The following is a 22,194-nucleotide window of genomic DNA, read 5'->3' as shown; positions in this document are numbered from 1 at the left end:
CACGACTCCATGACGCTGTTATCTGTGCCAAAGGCGGATATACCAGCTATAGGTGGTCAAAATGTTGTGGCTGATCAGTGTAGAAGCAATAACAACAGAATGGGTCGGTAAGGAAAGCTCATTGACTTCTAATGTGGACTTGCCATTGGATGTCATCTGAGTAAAACATCCATAAGGGAAATATCAACCCTTCTGAAGCTGCTCAAGTCGACTGTTGCTGATATAATTGTGAAAGGAACAAACACACCTAAACCAAGTCGGGGCAGACATCATATATTCACACAGAAAAACCGTCGATCATTGCAGTGGCTTACTGTAAAAAATCGTGTGAAATCACCAAAAGGAATCGCCCTCAAGTTCCAAACTGTTATCAGCAGTCCATCTAACACGGTGACTGTGTGTGTGGAGTTAAAAAGACTGGGTACGGCTGTGGGAGCAGCTCCTGGTAAGCCACACATTTCCGTGGTCAGTGCCTGAAGTGTAAAGAGCGACGTCACTGAACGGTATGTGACTGCAAACGAGTGATCTGGAGTGATAAACCAAGCTATATGCCGTTTAATGGTCTGGAAAACACCTGGAGAAGCTTCCCTGTCATCATGTGTAGCACCAGCAATGAATTATGGAGGAGATAGTGTTGTCATATGGGGGTGTTTTTCGTGGTTTTGGTGCGGTCCTATTATTCCGCTTAAGAAGACATTAAATGGGGAAGGATAAGAACATATTTTACAGCGTTGTGTACAATAAAGGAACAAATCGGAGGCGATAATTTGTATCAGCATGAAAATGCACCCTTTTGTAAAGTAGCATCTTTGAGGTAATGGTTTATGGACAACAACATCCCTGAAATAGACTGGTACGCCCAGAGCCCCAACCTGAACCCAATGGAATACTTTTGGGATCAGTTAGAACGTAGACATCACTCGATACTCCAGTGTCCTACATCTGCTTGTGGCTCTTGAGGAGGAAAAGACATTCGACCACCTGGTCTTCTTCACTTTTTCCCGGCACAGTGACTGCTTTATTAAATTTTGTGCGTGGACTTTAGGATATCAGATTCCAGCGCCTTTTTCTCCAAGTTCTCCTTAAATAAATTGGCCACCAAGGGCGATAAGTGACCACCCATGGTGACATTGTTAAACTGTTCAGGCGAACTGTTATTAAATAAAAAGTATGTTGAGGTCATTACATGTTTGAGCGAAGCTGAAATTTCCTTAGAAAACTTCCACCAGTAAGTGATAAGGATTCTGAAATCTGAATCTTTGTGAATGATGACACCACATTGCAGCCAATTGATAGATCAGAACTGTTCAGTTTCAGTTATTTTATCTAGGCAACGAATTCCGCAGAGTTGCATATGTGATGAGCACATTTTCCCATAGGGGGCCTTAATAACGATGCAAGCTATTTGGCACAGTCATAGTATTGAGAGCCATTGTTACTCACTGCTGGACACACAAGGAACATCTTTCCTGTTGATTTTTGTAAGTTCATAACGCCTCAGAGAAACCACACCACTTGGTTTCAATCTGTGCGCAATTTCTGGTGGTAAGAGAGCATTCAGAAGAGAAACAGTCTTCCTTACCACCTACTCATTGGGATCTTTACTGGTCTTCCAGCATGTGCTATCATTCAGTAAACTGTGCATTTTATGGTCAAAGTCGTCCTGAGACATCAGAACAGTGGTATTACCTTTATCAGCTGGCAAGACCACCGTGTAGGTATCCTGGCGAAGCTTACATAGTTCAGCTCTCTCTGCCACTGACATACACTGAAGAGACTGGTACACCTGCCTAGTATCGTCTAGGGCCCCCGCGAGTATGCAGAAGTGCTACAACACGACGTGGCATGGACTCCACTAATGTCTGAAGTAGAGCTGGAAGCAATTGACGCCATGAATCCCGCAGGGCTGTCCATAAATCCGTAGGAGTACGAGTGGGAGAGATCTCTTTTGAACAGCACGTTGCAAGGCATCACAGAGATGCTCAATAATGCTCATTTCTGGGGAGTTTGGTAGCGAGCAGAAGAGTTTAAACTCAGAACAGTGTTCCTGGAGCCACTCTGTTCAAATGGCTCTGAGCACTATGGGACTTAACTTCTGAGGTCATCAGTCCCCTAGAACTTAGAACTACTTAAACCTAATTAACCTAAGGATATCACACACATCCATGCCTGAGGCAGGATTCGAACCTGCGACCGTAGCGGTCGCGTGGTTCCAGACTGTAGCGCCTAGAACCGCTCGGCCACCTCGGCCGGCGGAGTCACTCTGTAGCAATTCTGGATGTGTGGGATGTCGCATTATCCTGCTGGAATTGCTCAAGTCCGTTGGAATGCACAATGGACATGAATGGATGCAGGTGTTCAGACAGGATGCTTATGTACGTGAAACCTGTCAGAGCCGTGTTCAGACGTATTAGGAATCCCATATCACTCCAACTGAACACTGCTCACACCATTACAGAGCCTCCACCAGCTTGAACAGTCATCTGCTGATATGCAGGGTCCACAGTTGCTTGGTTGAGTTGGGGGAGGGGACCAAACAGAGAGGTCATTGTTCTCATCGGTTTAGGGAATGACGGGGAAGGAAATCGGCCGTGCTCTTTCAAAGGAACCACATCGGCATTTATCTGAAGCGATTTAGGGAAATCACGGAAAACCTAAATCAGGATGGCCGGATGCAGGTTTGAACCGTCGTCCTCCCGAATGCGAGTCCAGTGTGCTAACCACTGCATCACCTCGCTCATTGCAGGGTCCATGGTTTCATGAGGTTGTCTCCACACACGTACACATCCATCCGCTCGATACAATTTGAAAAGAGACTCATCCGACCACGCAACATGTTTCCAGTCATCAACAGCCCACTGTCGGTGCTGACGGGCCCAGGCGATGTGTAAAGCTTTGTATCCTGCTGTCATCAAGGGTACACTAGCTGGCCCTCGGCTACAAAAGCCCATATCGATGACGTTTCGTTGAATGGTGTCCTGCTGTCATCAAGGGTACACTAGCTGGCCCTCGGCTACAAAAGCCCATATCGATGATGCTTCGTTGAATGGTACGCACGCTGACACTCGTTGATGGCCCAGCACTGAAACCTGCAGCAGTTTGCGGAAGGGATGCACTACTATTGCATTGAAAGAGTCTCTTCAGTCGTTGTTGGACCCGTTCTCGCAGGATCTTTTTTCCGGCCGCAGCGATGTGGGAAATTTGATGTTTTACCGGATTCCTGATATTCACGGTACACTCGTGAAATAGGCGTACGGGAAAATCCCCACTTCATCGCTACCTCGGAGATGCTGTGTCCCACCGCTCGTATGCCGACTATAACACCACCTTCAAACTCAAATCTTGATAACCTGCTATTGTAGCAAAAGTAATCGATCTAACAATTGCGTCAGACACTTGTTGTCTTATACAGACATTGCCGACCGCATCGCCTGTTTACATACTCTGTATTTGAATATGCATGCTTATACCAGTTTCTTTGGCGCGTCAGTCTATTTTCTTTTGTGGGTGGGCTTTCATAATAGCTCAGCAAGTTTCATATCTTGTTTCATCTGCTGAATCCATAGCGAGTGGTCGAACAGCTTCTTCAACGGCGCCAATGAACCTAGGTATTGGCAAAATCTTCGGCGTGGGCGCAATGTTTAATCCTACACCTAAAACCATTATCGTAGCGTCGTCCAAATCTCTACCCGTCATATTAATGATGGAGCGTCGGATAACAGTTTCTTCCTGTGAAGACGTCTCAAGTCGGTTAAACTTTGCAGTCTGTCTTAATGTGGCCACCTCGTTAAACCAATCGGATTTAGCCCACGTCGTACCATGTACTCAGTTCCACGAGTTGGTTTTGTTTTGGTTTGCTTTCAGGCACAAAAAAGAATTGGGGTCATGCGCGCCAAAGTCAAAACTATAGAACACGAAGACAGAGAGGAGTTAAAAAACAACTATACGTCAGTCCCAATTGATAGCTGAAAACAAGCAAGTGGAAAAAAGGCTAAAAAGGACACCATACAGAAACGGAGGTCCAAAACTAAAAATTAAATGGCCTACGCCATATTGTTTTGGCGGGTAAAAAGTAAAACGCGATCGACAGCCCGCGCGTCATTTGCTAAAACGGCCGATAACTCAGACGGCAAACCCAAGCGGGAACGTAAACGGTTAAAAAAATGGGCATTCCATCAGGAAGTGGCGAAGAGTTAAAATTCGGACGCAATGTGTACAAAGTGGTGGGATAACGCGTGTTGCAGGGTGACTCCACAGACTTATTCAGGTGCAAGCTATGAGGTTGTTCGGAAAGCAGGTCCAATTTTTGACGGGTAAATCGGAAACTTCCTTAGCAATAGCAGCACCAGATTTTCTGGAAATCTTGTTCTGGGAAGTCGATTTTGTAAAATGCAACAATCTGTCAAACTTCGGAATTATGCCGTGGTCACGGCACCTTAATAAAAAGCTTGAAGAGGTCAATAATCTCGCTCTCAAGTGGCGTAACTTAGCCAATCTTCCAACACTTAAAACCATCTATTCCTCGAACAGGTACTTGATGTGCATCTTCATGTTTTCGCGGCGCAATGGCTGCTCCATTAAATTTCGTGTGCGCAGTCGCATAAATTCAGCTTCTTCTTCTAATATTTCGGCTGTATATCGTTCAGCCGTCTTCAAAGTGATTCGAAAGACAGACGCTCCAGCATTCGCTCCGATCTTCTGAACTCGCGGAACGTGCCGCGGCGCATGCGGTCGCAGATACACAGCGGCCAGAGACGATAGGTGGCAAAAAAGTACAGTGTGAATTAATTATATCAGTGGCTGCGTAGTAGCTCCATACTGGGATGTCAATGTATCACTGTGAGCTCCACTGTCTCGACGTATTTGTAAGTTTATTACAGAAAGCGCCGGATTCATGACTTATCCATTATCTTATATCTATTAATTAAATTCGCCAACAAACGAATTGCACAATATTTTGGAGTCATACTGACGACACTTTGTAGCGTGGGCCATGGCGAAGATCAATTACAAGATTTTAAAAGCATCTGAATTGCATCCAGGCAAAAATTCATTTTACAATGGGAATTGAAAAGGAGAGATGTATCCCAAATCTGGATGTTTTGGTTCGGCACAAAGATGATGGCACCTTGGGGCATACGACACATTGGAAATCGACGCATGCAGATTTATGTTTACATGCAAGTAGCTGACACCATCCTTCGCAGACGATGAGTGTTCTCAGAACTTTCGTTCGCAGAGCACATATCATTGCTGACGAGAGCTGTCAGCATGACGAGCTCCTACATTTGAAAAGAGTTTTTGAAGCCAACAGGTATTCTCCACGACAGATGCACAAGGCGCCAAGAGTGAAGCCAAAGGTGGGCATAAGCAATGCAGAAGAAAACAAAGAGATTTAAATCCACGGTTTTCCTGCCATATGTGGGAATCCTATCGTCAAAAATAGGAGAAATTCTCAGTAAACACAAAGAAAAATGATTTTTCGTCTTCCACCGAAGATAGCAGCACTGTTGGGTTCCATTAAAGATGATTTGACGCTCCGGAAGGCTGGGGTTTACAAGATTCCCTGCGAGTGCGTCCTCTCATACATTGGACAAACGATTCGCACAGTTCATGGAAGACGTACCTAAAACTGCAGGTACAGTCGCCTCCTACACTCGAATAAATCGGCTGTGGCAGAACACTATATTGATACTGGTCACTCTATATTGTACGAAAATGTCGAAATTCTAGCGTCTACATCATCTTTCCGGGAGTCGGTGGTGGAAGAGGCAACTGAAATTCGCTTGGCGACGAATTTAATTAATAGCGATAGGTGCTTCAGCTTTCTGTAATAAACTTCCAAAAACGGCACGACAGTGCAGCTCAGAGTGACACGTCGACATACCAGTGTGGATCGTCTGCCAAGCCACAGATATAATTCGTGCACACTGTCCTTCTGTGCCGCGGATCAACGTCCCTAGCCACTGCGTAACTGTGGCCGCGTCCACACTGCCACGGCTCGTGAGCCTAAAAGGCTGGAGCGTCTGTCTGGAGGCTCATTCTGAAGATGGCTCAACGATATGCAGCTGAAACATTAGAAGAAGAAGCTGAATTTATGCGGCTGCACACCCGAAATTTAATCGAACATTCAAATCTCCAGCACAGTTCAACCACCATAAGGGTGAAAGGTGGGCACAGCTCTTATTAATGTCCACTGTAAGGATCGGTACACTTCTGATCTGAAAGGGTATACTGCACTGTACACCGAGCATACCTTCATTTGTAGAAAGATTTCTGTCACAGTTTACCACTTCCGTGCAGAATTCCGTTATGGGCCCCTGTAGTATTATGCCTCTTTCATCCTTCACTGGACTAAACCGTAAGTGACATGGGATTCCTGTCCATGGGGTAGATTAGTGGCTTCCTTTGGCAAAAATGATTGACGTCTTTCAATTGCTGTATGTACCATCTGTGACGCCGCTGAACTTCACATGCATTGAGAAAATAACAGAACTTCCCGCGACCAAAGAACCTCTACACAACTTAAACGTTTCTTACAGTGTTGCGCTGTTTTTATAGATGAGATGTTTTTACCACTAAGTATGAGTAAAGCTGTTACCGGTCTCTGATTATGTGTGATGACTTGCGGTGCAACTGGCATTCCAGATCTTTTTCCGCCTTTCGTAAATTGCTTCTGTAAGCATAGAATGTCGATTTCCATATCCTCAGCTACTTTGTGAATTCCTTTCTTGGCTCTCTAATTTTTGTAGTATTTAGACGGGCTCGCTATTTTTAAACACCTTGTATCCATCTGAGAATAGTGTAGAGGTTACAGTACGCTTGTTCGCCCACTGCTTGAATACTGCTCAGCAGTGTGGGATCCGTACCAGATAGGGTTGATAGAAGAGATAGAGAAGATCCAACGGAGAGCAGCGCGCTTCGTTACAGGATCATTTAGTAATCGCGAAAGCGTTACGGAGATTATAGATAAACTCCAGTGGAAGACTCTGCAGGAGAGACGCTCAGTAGTTCGGTACGGGCTTTTGTTAAAGTTTCGAGAACGTACCTTCACCGAAGAGTCAAGCAGTATATTGCTCCCTCCTACGTATATCTCGCGAAGAGACGATGAGGATAAAATCAGAGATTAGAGCCCACACAGAAGCATACCGACAATCCTTCTTTCCACGAACAATACGAGACTGAAATAGAAGGGAGAACCGATAGAGGTACTCAGGGTACCCTCCGCCACACACCGTCAGGTGGCTTGCGGAGTATGGATGTAGATGTAGATGTAGATGTGCTGGGCATAAAATACCATTCTGCCACGTGATGTGACGAAGTGCTCCGACGGCTCCTCAGAACCACATACTATACTTCTCCCACGAAAAACTTGTAGCAGTAATTTCTCCAGAAGCTAAGCGCTGGCCCTCTCACCCCTATTGCGTGATAACTCGAAACGAGCTGCCCTTCTTTGTACTTTTTCGATGTCCTCTGTCAATCCTACCTGGTAAGGATCCCATCAAATAGTTCAAATGTCACTGACCACTATGGGACTTAACATCTGAGGTCATCAGTCCCCTAGAACTCAGAACTACTTAGACCTAACTAACCTAAGGACATCACTGACATCCATGCCCGAAGCAGGATTCGAACCTGCGACCATAGCCGATACGCGGTTTCAAACTGAAGCGCCTAGAACCGCTCGGCCACACAGGCCGGCAAGGATCCCATACCGCGCAGCAATATTCCAGCGGAGGACGGACAAGTGTAATGTAGAATGTCTCTTTCGTGAGTTTGTCGCATCTTCTAAGTGTTCTGCCAACAGAGCGCAGTATCTGTTTCGCCTTCCCCACAACATTATCTACGTGGTCTTTCCAATTTAAGTTGCTCGTAATTGTAATTCCTAGGTATTTAATCGAGTTGACAGCCCTTAGATTTTTATCGGATTTCTTTTAGTACCCATGTGGATGACCTCGCACTTTCCTTTGTTTAGTGCTAATTGCCACTTGTCGCACCATACAGAAATTCTCTTTAGATCACTTTGTAATTGGAATTGATCGTCTGATGATTTTACTAGATGGTAATTTACAGCGTCATCTGCAAACAATCTGAGGGGGCTGCTCAGATTATCACCTAGATCATTTATGTAAATCAGGAACAGCAGAGGGCCTATGACACTACCTTGCAGAACGCCAGATATCACTTCTGTTCTACTCGATGATTTGCCTTCCATCACTACTAACTGGGACCTCTCTGAGAGGAAATGACGAATCCAGTCACACAACTGAGACGACGGTATCAAAAGCCCTCTGCAAATCTAGGAATATGGAACAGATCTGAGATCCCTTGTCGACAGCACTCATTACTTCATGGTAATAAAGAGCTAGATGTGTTGCAGAAGAACGATATTTTCTGAATCCGTGTTGGTTATGTATCAATAAGTAATTTTCTTCAAGGTGATTCATAATGTTCGAGCACAGTATATACACCAAAATCCTATTGCAAATTGAGGTCAGTGATATGGGTCTGTAATTCAATGGGTTACTCCTATTTCCCTTCTTGAATATTGGTGTGACCTGTACTACTTTCCAGTCTTTAGGAACAGACCTTTCGTCAAGTGAGTGGTTGTATATGATTGCTAAGAAAGGCGCTATTGTGTCTGCATACTCTGAAAGGAACCTGATTGGTATACCATCTGGACCGGAAGACTTGCCTTTCTTAAGTGATTTGAGTTGTTTCGCAACACCTAAGATATCTACTTTTATGTCACTCATGCTAACAGCTGTTCTGATTTCTAATTCTGGAATATTTACCTCGTCTTCTTTCGTGAAGGAATTACGGAAAACTGTATTTAGTAACTTCGCTTTAGTGGCACCATCATCCATAACATTTCCATCGCTATCGCTCAGTGACGGCATTGACTGTTTTTTTCCACTGGTGTTGTACTTTACATACGACCAGAATCTCTTTGGGTTTTCTACCATATTTTGAGACAATGTTTCATTGCGGAAACTATTCAAAGCATCTCGCATTGACGGCCGCTCTAAATTTCGAGCTTCTGTGAAACTTAGCCAGTCTTGGGGATTTTGCGTTATTCTGAATTTGGCATGCTTTTTTCGTTGCTTCTGCAACAGTGTTCTGACGTGTTTTGTGTGCCATGGAGGATCAGTCCCGTTTCTTATTAACTTATGCGGTTTAAATCTATCTATTGCTGTCGATACTGTATCTTTGAATTTAAGGCATATCTGATCTACACTTACATAATTAGCTTGGAAGGAATGGAGACTCTTAGGAAGGCATCAAGCGAATTTTTATCTGCTGTTTTAAATAGATATATTTTGCGTTTATTTATAGTGGTTTTGGTTGATATGGTTTCGAGGCTCGCTACAGTGACCTTGTGTTCACTAATCCCTGTATCCGCCATGACGCTCTCTATTAGATCAGGATTATTTGTGGCTAAGAGGTCAAGTGTGTTTTCGCAACCATTTACAATTCGTGTGGGCTCATGAACTAATTGTTCAAAGTAATTCTCAGAGAAAGCATTTAGTACAATTTCGGAAGATGTTTTCTGTCTACCGCCGGCTTTGAACATGTATTTTCGCCAACAAATCGAGGGTAGATTGAAGTCCCACCACTTATAACTGTATGAGCGGGGTACTTATTTGTAATGAGATTCAAGTTTTCTTTGAACCGTTCAGCTATTATATCATCTGAGTTGGTGGGGGGGGGGGGGGGGTCGGTAGAAGGAACCAATTATTATTTTGGTACTGCTGTTGAGTATAGCCTCTACCCATAGTAATTCGCAGGAACTATCTATTTCAACTTCACTACAAGATGAACTACTACCAATAGAAACAAACCCACCATCACCTACTTTATTTAATCTATCCTTTCTGAACACGGTTTGCGCCTCTATAAAAATTTCGACAAAATTTATCTCCGGCTTTAGCCAGCTTTCTGTTATAACGATTTCAGCTTCAGTGCTTTCTATCAGCGCTTGAAGCTCTGGCACTTTTCGAACACAGCTACGACAATCTACGACTACAATACCGACTGTTGCTTGGTCGATTCTCGTCGTTTCTTTGCCCTGTACCCTCTGAGACTTGATGTTTCCCGAGACTGTCTAACCTAAAAAATCGCCCAGTCCACGCCACACAGCCCCTGCTACCCGTGTAGCCGCCTCCTGAGTGTAGTGGACACCTGACCGATTTAGCGGAACCCGAAACCCCACCATCCTATGGCACAAGTCGAGGAATTTGGATCCTACACGGTCGCAAAACCATCTGAGCCTCTGATCCCTCCACTCAACTCTGTACCAATGGTCCGCAATCGGTCCTGTCGACGATGCTGCAGATGGTGAGCTCTGCCTTCATCTCGCTAGCAAGACTGGCAGTCTTCACCAACTCAGACAGACGCCGGAAACCAGAGAGAATCTCTTCCGATCCATAGCGACACACGTCATTAGTGCCGACATGAGCCACCACCTGCAGTTGGCTGCACCCTGAACCCTTCATGGCATCCGGAAGGACGCTTTCGACATCTCGGATGACTCCCCCAGGTATGCACACGGTGTGCAGATTGGCTTTCTTCGCGTCCTTAGCAGCCATATCCCTAAGGGGCTCCATCACCCGCCTAACGCTGGAGCTCCCAATGACAAGCAATCCGACCCTCTGCGCTTGTCCGGACCTCTCAGGAAGACCGGCTACAGTCTGGTAAGATCGGGTTAATCAGTAGAAAAATGTACCTGACAGCAAACTGAAAGATATACATAAATCATATACGAACAAAAGAAAAATGCAGTTACAATTACTAATACTTCCAGTCACAACCAGCGTCGATAATTGCTTGGCATCTCCGATGCACGGTTGAAACCTTGCAAGAGAGCTCCAAATGCATCGAATCTGCGTTAACAGCTGATTCGGAGTGAAGATCTTCTTTCCTTCTAATTTTTTTCTGATGTAAGATCATACATTTTCAATAGGATTAGCGTCATGCGACTGCGAGGACCAATTCAGTACCGCACACCTTTCTCCTTTCTCCGGGCGCTGCGAAGCCTGCTGCGGTATGTCGGATCCTTGTCCTCCTGCAGTACAGAGTTTTCATTTTTGCCGATGAACCAGTGCAGTCGGCATCAAACATCACTGGAAAATCTGTAACATCTTCTGTGCATTTACATTGTCAGTAAAGACGAGCAAATCTCAATCGAGAATTCAAGGTACGGATACTGCATGAAGAACAAACGTTTAGACTAGGGGATTGTGAAGGAACTAAGGCGATATCTTTTGCCATCTGTGTGTAATGCCGGCCATGCTCTTACTTAACAGACTATACCTAGTGCCGTGATTCGTACGCTATTTTTATTGCTCAAATCCCCGTCATATCACGCCATGTTATTAAGTTTTTAGCAGTTTGTCTAAATCAATTGAAGGGCGATGTAAGAGTCGTTGCTTGGAAATGACCACCAGACACTATTTCTCACATTCTTAGAGTTCTCGGTTACCGAAGATGCCGATTAAAACGGTAAGTTGAACTTCATCCCCCTGCCTTTTGGCCAGGTTCGTGCAGCCGTAGTGTTGTACGCATCTGTGCGCCGCGAAGTCTGTATTTGGCGCGCTTCGTTAAGGCGCGCAGCCTCGGTCCGAGGCGCAGCGAGCAATCTCCTCTCTCCGGCCGCCTCTCAGTGCCTCGGCCGCTATCTGGCTGCCTCGCGGTGACTCGGCCGCCTGTCCCGGTATCCTGCCATCCCACGGTGACTCAGCAAGACGCTGCGATAAGCGGCGGGCCGGCCAGCCTGTACTTGAACTTCCGTGTCAGTGCGAGCTGCTGTCTCATCTCCGGGCCGAGCTCCGCACGCGGCCCATCACACTTCTCTGTCATACGAGTTGCTCGCCGCAAACACCCCGCGCTTTCCAGCTGTGACTCTTCAGAAAGCGGGCTAATTGTAGCAGCCTGCTCACCAATTACGTTCACTACTGTTCTTTCGTAACACATCGAGTCACATGCATTCGTAAAAAACACGATCGACTGTGCGGGAACGTCAACAAAAATATTAAGGTGTGGCCCACTCGATTACTAACCACTTCTGCCGATAGCTACTGTTGCATACTGTGCCGCCTTCACATCATCCAACAATACTCAATTGGTGCTCACTCTAAGAGTAAAACACAGTACCATCTATATTACTTCGAGGGGCGAATAGCCGGCCGCGGTGGTCTCGCGGTTCTAGGCGCGCAGTCCGGAACCGTGCGACTGCTACGGTCGCAGGTTCGAATCCTGCCTCGGGCATGGATGTGTGTGATGTCCTTAGGTTAGTTAGGTTTAACTAGTTCTAAGTTCTAGGGGACTTATGACCACAGCAGTTGAGTCCCATAGTGCTCAGAGCCATTTGAACCATTTGAGGGGCGAATGCAACACATTTTTTTTTTTCAGAAAGCAGGTTGTTTTTATTTCAGTTTTGAAATACGCCATATTATTCCCCACTCTTCTCGCTACAAAACTCTATTTTTGAACATAATCTCCGTTCAATGTGACGGGCTAACGGCACCTTACTGGAAGGGCCTGTATGCCCCCGTGGTACCACTCTACTGCTCAACGTCGGAACTAACGTCTTGCTGCGTAACCTTCCCATCATTTACTGCTTCCCGAGGAGTGCATACTTCATTTGGTCGAGCAGATGGAAGTCGGAAGTGCTCTGTCATGGAGGAGAAGTCCGTTTGCATTTTTGTGACGACGAACACACTGCAGGAGACACAGCTGTGTGTGACCGGCCGGCAAGCGGGCGGGGGGTAGATGGGAGCAGATTTGCGCCGACTTGTTGCGATAACGGCACACGCCTCGCCGCCGTGCTTTCGGTCACCGCCAGGTCACCGTTTTCCACTAACAAGGGGAGGCCGCCAATTGTGAAATTCAGATTCGATTCATACTGCGCATAATAAAAGCTCATGGCCAGAGGCGTAATGTGGCAAAGCACCAAGATGCACTTCTCAGCCGTTGTCGAGAAAATCGACAGTTAAAAGAAACCGTTGCGGTGAAATACTCTCTACGATTCATAATTCTGTACAGCGTCGTAGCGCAACGGTAAGCGCTCGGGTTTGTAATCCGAAGGTCACCGGATCGAACCTCGCGCCATGCAGCCTTTTTTTTTTTTTTTTTTTTTAGTATTTGTTTTTTGTAATTCAAATGTGTAATTCCCGGCAATCAGTTGCAACAATTATGCATATAATAAGTTGTTGAAAGTCGTTTGTCGTGGAAAAACTGGCGACTTCGAACATCATTATGTTTTCCGCAAACAAAGTTGTATTTCACAAATGTTATTAATTGTCTTCATAATGTTAACCACGTATAGTTAACGGAAGACGTAGAGACGATATTCCGAAACGAATACGTATAGCGTAAGTCAAACGTTCGAATTAGAATAGAGACCCCACGAACACAAATTTGGTGTGGCAGGTATGAAATATAAACTCCGTTACTCGCTCGTTACACTTGAAGGACAGATGTTGAATGGGCCGAAACGAGCCGCCGCATAACAGCGTAGTTACCTGCTAACTTCGAAAGAAGGTAGATGGTAGATGCGGTCCCTAGCGCAACTTATAACATCGTCGAAAATCAGTGCGGACGGGAGAGCTTTGGTACAACCTGTTAAAAAAACGTAAAACTGGAGGCGGTACAATTGGAGAGCGATCCGCCTTCACCAACATGCATAAGCAATTCATTAATAGTGTATATATATATATATATATATATATATATATATATATATATATATAAATTTTGCACAGCGTGAGACTCGATCCGGCGACTTTCGGATTGCCAACCCGAGCGCTTACCACTGCGCCACAACTCTGTACAAAATTATGAATCGTAGAGAGTATTTCACCGCAACGGTTTCTTTTAATTGTCGATTTTCTCGACAACGGCTGAGAAGTGCATCTTGGTGCTTTGCCACATTACACCTCTGGCCATGAGCTTTTATTATACGCAGTATGAATCGAATCTGAATTTCACAATTGGCGGCCTCCCCTTGTAAGAGAAACGCAATGTCAGCTCTCTTCCTGGAACGCATCTGCGTTACAGAAGGTGACGTATGGCTCCGTCACCTATCGGAAGTTCATGAAACTATAGGGGCAGAAGGAGGAACATTCCACGATGTCCCACAGCAAATTCCGCATTCTTACAACCGAAACTGCCAGAGAGAAAAACGTGTTGCATTACATCATTGAACGCTGCTCGTCAAACGCTATATTGGAACCAAGCAGCAGTTGCAGCGTAGGGGAACAAATATTGGCTTTTCAATATTTCCTGAAATTACTGGCCAAATTTAAAATTCTGTAATACTACCGTAATTTTCTCACTAACTGGTATAATCTTATGTTAAAGTTGAACACAGAATCAACTGCTGTAGCTTTGTTTTGCGGCAGCGTAACTGACGGCGACAAGTACGCGGATTTGATTAACCCGGTATTTGAGAATGAGAGCATTTATCGACTTCCAACTAAGTTACATATGTTTGAAACCTTTACGAAACCTTTTCCTCGCCGACATCGCCCACAAAATGATGAAACGAAAAACTTTTATCGATTACTACATTTTTCGCTATTCATGCAGACAAACTTCCACATCGGCGACGGCGTTTTAATTTATTACTTCTTTACTACTACCGCCATTGGCAACACAGTTTGCGAACAGTATCCACACACACACCACTGAATGTAGCTGGAAAATTATACGATTGTACGACACATAGTTCAGAAGATATGTCATAAACATTTCGATGTGTCAAAACCTAGCTTTTGTTTAAAATGGAGCGCAAATTACCCAAATCATACTCATCCAGTGTCAAATAATGAAAGCACTTAGCAGCTTACAGCAAACTATACACATAATTTCAAACCTTTCCTAAAAATTTTATCTCGCTTAAAGGCTTACAGGCAAATATAGGGTGTTCGGAAATTCCCGTAACAAAGTTCTAGAACTTGTAGAGGTGAGTGAGAGCATACTGTTTTGAATAGGAACCCACGTCCTGAAGCTTGCCGTTTCCATTCTACGACGGTTTCAGTTGAGTTGTGTAACGCGTTCCAGCCTGCTGAGGGAAACAGAAAAGTCTCGAGTTGTTTGTCGTGGTATGCAGTAGGATGGACCGGATGACGTGTACTACGCCGGACGGTAACCTGTGCCCCTCAACGTCTGCCATGCTGCTGGACGGTCATATGTTTTGTGGGTCTGCTCCTGTAAACTGAAGGGTAGGCCGAATGTAGGACGTGAGTAGGAGTAGGAAAAGGTGAAATGCTTCGGTGCAATTAAAAGTGGTTTTACTTAACTTTGGCTGACATGAGCACGTTGGTGCGAAGCTGTACATCAACTTACAAGGTTACAATTAGTGACTCGCCCACTGTGAAATAGAAACAATGTTGCTTGGTCGTCTACTCGGAATCAAATGGGGAGAATCCGGAGCGGCGCTCGTAGAGCTGCACAGCGCCGGCTAGAGGGCGCTGTCGTCGGTGTCTGTCGTAGTTCCAACCTAAGAACTTGCACCTACGCCGTGGCATCGTAGCTATCGACACCACAATATGATTTGGCTATACCTCCTTCCGCTAAAGCTATCTAGTCCTGCACACTTGATGTTCCTGCAGAACGTATTGTTCCCGTTCTTGGAAGTTGTGCCACTGAATGTCCGTCTGGAAATGTGGCTTCTGCGTGATGGTGCACCAGCTCAGTTCCCACGTGCAGTTCTGAGCCATCTCAACGACGATACGGTGAAGGAGGGAAGCGCCGAGGTGGTCCAACCGCGTGGCCGCTGCAATCGCCGGACTACTTCTTGAGGAGTCGCATGAAAAATGTTATGCACGAGACTCTTGTAGAGACTGAGGAAGACCTGCAGCCACGAGTTCTGGCCGCTGCACCAGAAACTGAAGAGACGCTAGGTGGGATGGAGAGTGTGTACCAGAACTTTTCCGTAAGCACAATGTCTGTAACAAAGCTGGTGATCGCCACATCGAGCCGCTGTTGTAATGCATGAGCACTGTTCTGTACCTACAGTATGCTAGGTTCTTTTTTGGATTGGAATAATGTAGACATGTAATTTTGTACATATTTCGACACAACTGTCATCAAAGAGTGTGACTGAATGAAATTTAAAATGTTTATTTGACACCACAAATGGTCATCAAGCCACAGTCTCTAAAGCAATAAAAATTTTTAAAGGTTACATTAGTCGTTTCGGAGCACTGAGTCGTCATTTTCAAATGTAATCCCAAACCTGGAAAACTGCATTAATGATTGCAACCATACTTCTTTCAAATGTTACGAAAAACGCACTAACACAAATCAACTGAAGCAAAGGCAACTATACGGGTCCGGGGTCACAAGACGTCATGACAATTTTTCGTTCATCAACATTTCACATCTTAATGCAGTGTAGATGAAAACTGCATCGGGAATGAAGGATATTATACACTCTTGCATTACGTCCTGCACTGATTCAACGCTCATTTTGCAAACAAAGACTCACACGTCATAATCTTATAACGTGCAGCAAGCCCAAAAATAGAACACAGCACAAAACCGTACTGTGTTCTGCTAATGAAATCTTAGAAAGACGATTCACTCCCATTTGGGGCCAACACAAGACTAAACACAGGACTAAACAGGTCTTGTGTTAGCCCCAAATGGGAGTGAATCGTCTTTTTAAGATTTCATTAGCAGAACACAGTACGGTTTTGTGCTGTGTTCTAGTTTTGGGCTTGCTGCACGTTATAAGATCATGACGTGTGAGTCTTTGTTTGCAAAATGAGCGTTGAATCACTCCCATTTGGGGCTAACACAAGACCTGTTTAGTCCTGTGTTTAGTCTTGTATTAGCCCCAAATGGGAGTGAATCGTCTAATTTCTCTTATTTTGTTACAATGATCATTTCTCCCTTTGTAAGTATGCGCAAAGAAAATATTTTTACATTCGCAGAAGAAAGTTGGTGATTGAAATTTCATGAGACGATCCTGCGACAAGCAAAAAGTTTAAGTAAATGAAAAGCACCAGTTTGCTTTTGTTCTAAAATATTACTTTTATTGTTAACCTGTTTTCGGCTTACAAGGCCATCTTCAGAAATGTCTGAAGATGGCATTATAAGCCGAAAACCGGTTAACAATAAAAGTAATATTGTAGAACAAAAGCAAACTGATGCTTTTCATTTATTATAGTGTTGTTCTACCAAGAACCGACGGAAGAATCCGTTAACATGAAAAAGTAAAAGATTTCCACCCCCAATTCATGTATTATAACCGAGACATCCTCTCCCCATTTCTCTATAATACAAAACGAGTTGCCCTTCTTAGAACTTTTTCGATGCCGTCCGTCAATCATGTCTGATGTGGATCCCACATAGGCAACAGTACCCCAGAAGAGGGCGGACAAGCGTAGTGTAGGCAGTCTCGTAACTGTAATCCCGAAGTATTTAGTTGAACTCACACCATTTAGATTTGAGTGATTGATATTTAATGTTATACAACGGAACACGAAAACAGGAGAGAGCGAGTAAAGAGGTTGCCATTTACATACGGAAGAGATGGGAAGAGGGAGTTATAGAGTACAGTTAGATAAATGAAAGAACTGTAGTTCTAGCTGTCAAAGAAGAGCGACATAACTGGACTATCATTGCAGCTCAAGGGGAAAAAAGAGGCGTCCTTAGATCCCTATGACAAACTGCAATCGGTTTTGGACAAGTATAACAACAAGCGTCAAGTAATATTGACAAGAGATTTAGACCTCAGGGGAGCGAATAAACCTATTCCAAAGATTACGGGGACGATGGAAGAAAACGTCATTAATAGCAATGGAAGATTGCTTAGAGATTTTGCATCTATTAATAAGCTAAAGGTAACCAATACATTCTCCCGCAAAAAAGATATGCATAAATTTACGTGGTCAGCTCGAGAATTTCAGTCTCACATTGACCACATTACCATTAAGGAAAAACTAGAAAACAAAGGAAGAGGCACAAGAGTGTACAGGGGATATGACATAGGTTCTGGTAATTTCTTGATGATATCTCAAATATATGTGTACATGCCACGAGGTAACAACAGAAAGTCGGCAGAAGAAAAGATAAGGAAAGAATCTACAAAGCCTATTAAATGAACAAAGCGTACGAGAATTTTACCAGAAGAGAATTAATCAAGAACTACAGAAGAAAGAATAAACGGAAGAAATAGAGAAGGAAATGAAAAATATAGAAACTGCAGTTAAGAAAGCTGCTGAAGAAGGCTTAGGAAAAAATAGAAGATAAGAAGAAAGAAATGGTTAAAATTTTGGGCAACAGAGTTAGATAGAGTTGTAAGGAAAAAACAAGACGTTTGTCTTAAGTATCTCAATCAACGGAGGAGAAGCAACAAATTTAGAAAAAAGAGAGAACTGCAGCAAATCGATCAGTGAAACGTGTTCATCAGTAATCCTGTGAAAGGTTTACAAGCTTAATAGAAGGCGATATTCACTGAAGGCAAATGATAGCTTACAAAACAATGAAAATATTCAGTCAAACAGAAAAGGAAGTTGTTCAAATAAAGAACATCAAACAAGCAAAATGGGCAGAACATTATAATAATTAGGGGTATGAAGAAACGTGCTCCACAGAGAATATAGAGGATGAAACTGAAATACAATGTTTAGACGATTTATGTGTAGGTGAATTCAGAGAAGCCCTTAATTCTGCAAACAACAGAAAAGCTACTGGCATGGATGATAAGAAATGCTGAACTGATAAAATATGGAGGCATCGTACGACAAAAGAGATTACTAAATTTCTTTAGTATGTGCTGGAGAAAGTGAGCTATTCTAGAAACACTGTCACAGGCAGAGGTGGTATCACTAAAAAAGGAGATCGCAATAACTGCGAGAACTATAGAGGACTCAGCTTACTTGACACCGCATTCAAAGTTTATGCAAGAATAGTGAACAAGATGTTAAAGATTGTAGCTGAGAGTTTATTAGGCGAAGAACAAATGGGATTTGTAGCCTACCTGATACAAGATGGCGGCGCGCGTTGATGTAGTAATAAATAGCTCGGTAAACTATGAGTATTTAGCGTCTACAAAGTGCATATCGTGTGATAAAATAGTAAAAAGCGGTATTAGAACTTGCCCAGTGATGCATATGTGGTATCATCCACACTGCTTTGCGAAAGTAAATCTCGAAAACATATCGTGTGCTTGTGGAACAAAGTGCAACGGTTATCTAGATGCGACTGGAATGTATCATGAAAATCGCGAAACCAATGTATTAGAAACACTGCAGAAAGAACTTCAAGCCACAAGACAACGTGCTCTGCTACTGGAAAGCATGATCAAAAACCTTTCTGAACCGCCACATAAGGAAAAAGTTCGAAATTTGTACAGTGGTGTTGTTTTAAATACTTGTACTAACAAAAGAAATGACGCTCCATTGAAGTAGAGTGAACATGAAAAATGTGAAACAGTAAACAAAGGTAAGAGTGAACATGAAAAATGTGAAACAGTAAATAAAGGTAACCTACAAAGTGCTTCTGAACACTTCTCGTGTAATTTAAAAATGGTTAAGAAAAATTACTGCAGTAAGTTGAAAACAAACACGAACATGAGTCAGCTTACAAATAACAAAAAACAGGTACTGTTACTTTCAGATAGTCACGGTAGGAACTGTGCAGAAGTACTGAACGAAATTTCAACAACCAGCTATAAATTCACATCTTTGATAAAGCCAAATGCTATATTCAAAGAAACAACATGCAATATACAAAACAAAACGTCTAGTCTAGGACAAAATGATAATGTTGTCGTCTTAGCTGGTGCAAACGATATTAATGGATCAAAACGTGTTTTATGACATCACTAGATGAAACGATCGCAAAAACTAGGCACACACAACTAATTCTATGCACAATACCGTATAGATATGACATGCCAAATGAAAACTGCAAAATCTACCAAATGAACAGTTACTTGATGCAGAAGGCATCTTACAGTGAACACGTCAGAGTGTTAGATGTAAATAGCTTCCTCCAACGGAAAGACTTCACCAGGCATGGGCTTCACTTACATAAAAATGGAAAAAAGAAACTGTGTGTTAATCTGCTGAATGCCATCAAAAGTCCACTGGTAACAAGAAGTGCCATAAAACGTGTTACACCAGGACATCAAACATATTCGTGGTCCAATGAAGCTAATTTGGTGGACAATCTCAGAAGAATGAGCAATACTGCAGCTGAACCAACAGCAACACCAGGAGCTGAAGAGCCATCAGTAACAACAACAAAAGTGAATATGCAGTCAGGGTCATCAAGGAAAACACCAGAAACAGTTTTAGAAAAGAAGAAGGTATCCACAGTCAGCACTAAGTCACCAACAACATCCTATGCAAATATCTCGTCAAGTGCCACAAATCAGTCAGCCCACGACATCCAAGTGGAAACAGCAAAAAATGTGCAGCCACACTCCAAATCAGTACCACTGGAAACTGTGACAAGATCTTCAACACGAAAACGCAGACCTCCAGCCCACAGCCAGGATTTTTTATGGGCAAGAACACCAATAGCTCCCTGCTAGCAGCAAACCAAAGGAAAACAGGTGCAGATCAAAATTTTCGTGAACCAAAACTACAAGAAAACCCGGTGAGTGGTGTCAAAAATCATTCCTTTGGAAAACAGTCACTATTATCCTTTAAAATATTACACCATAATGTGCAGTCAATGTTTAATAAGTTACTAGAATTAGATCTCTTTCTAAAAACAAAGCCACACTTAGATGTTCTCTGTATTACTGAACACTGGTTAACAGAAGACAAAATTAAAAAAACCCCACTTGGCGAATTTACTCTAGCTGGTTATTCTTGTCGGAACAAAAGTAAGGGAGGTGGTACAGCAATCTATGTCAAAAAATATTTAAGATACAAAAGCCTCACGAAGTACAATAACATGCAAATAGAAACAGACTTTGAATTCTCCTTAATTATCTTAACAGACTACAACCTATTGATACTGAATGTATATAGAGCCCCCGATAGGAACATCCAAACCTTCAAACACTCCCTCGAAGCACTACTCACAAAAATTCACTCAGTAAACAAAAATCTATTAATAAGTGGAGACTTTAATGTTGACTTCCTCACACCTGGAAAAAACAAAGATGAATTGTTGAATATTACAAATTCATTCAACCTACCCCCAACTGTAAACACAACAACCAGGATCACAAAAAATTCAAAAACAGCTCTAGATCTGATTTTCATAAACACAGACAAACTACACCACTCAATCCAAGTCATCAGCACAGGTTACAGTGACCATGAAGCCCAAATACTAACAGTGAATTTAAATTAAATAGGACAATATCCCACAATAACTAAAATACAAAGGCAATTTAATGATGATAATATAAGGCTTTTTAACTATCTATTAAGGGCTGAAAACTGGGCAGAGGTCTATAAAGAAAATGATGTAAACTACATATTTAATTCCTTCCATGAAACATTTCTCCACCACTTCAGTACTGCATTTTCACTGAAATCCAGGAAAATCGGAAACAAACACACAAACTCATGGGTAACAAAAGGGATAAGGATTTCCAGCCAAAAAAAGCGTGACTTAAAAAATCACATGAAACACCATAACGGCGATGATCAGTTTAGGTCATATTGTAAGACCTATTTTGCAATCTACAGGAAAGTTATCCAACAAGTAAAATGATAAATTTATAAAGGAATCTAACAATAAAATGAAAGGCTTGTGGACAATTGTAAAAAATGAAACAAACAGTAAGCAGCATGTTATAAACAAAACATTAAAACTAAACCTAAATGATGAAGTCACATCAGATCCCCAAAAAATAGTAAATGGTTTTAATGACTATTTTAGCAAAATAGCAGAAAACCTGATAAAGAACAACTGCCACAGACAGACCAAATGCTCAACATCAAACACTAATAGAAACAGTACCGGTACAGGCATCAATGTTTCTTCACAAAGTCTCCAATCCTGAAGTACTTACAGCTATAAAAGGACTAAAGAATAAGTACTCCAGTGGTAGTGACAATATTCCTGATTTAATTGTAAAGAAATGTGGAGAATCCATTGTAGAACCCCTAACCCACATAATAAATGCATCCTTTACAAATGGAGTTTTCCCTGACCTACAAAAGACCTCTAAAATTACCCCACTTCACAAAAAGGGCTCTAAAAATGATGTAGCCA

Source organism: Schistocerca nitens, chromosome 1, assembly GCF_023898315.1.
Source record: "Schistocerca nitens isolate TAMUIC-IGC-003100 chromosome 1, iqSchNite1.1, whole genome shotgun sequence".
NCBI classification, from domain to species: Eukaryota; Metazoa; Arthropoda; class Insecta; order Orthoptera; family Acrididae; genus Schistocerca; species Schistocerca nitens.
The sequence above is the reverse complement of the archived record's forward strand: the minus strand, read 5'-3'. Positions refer to the sequence as shown.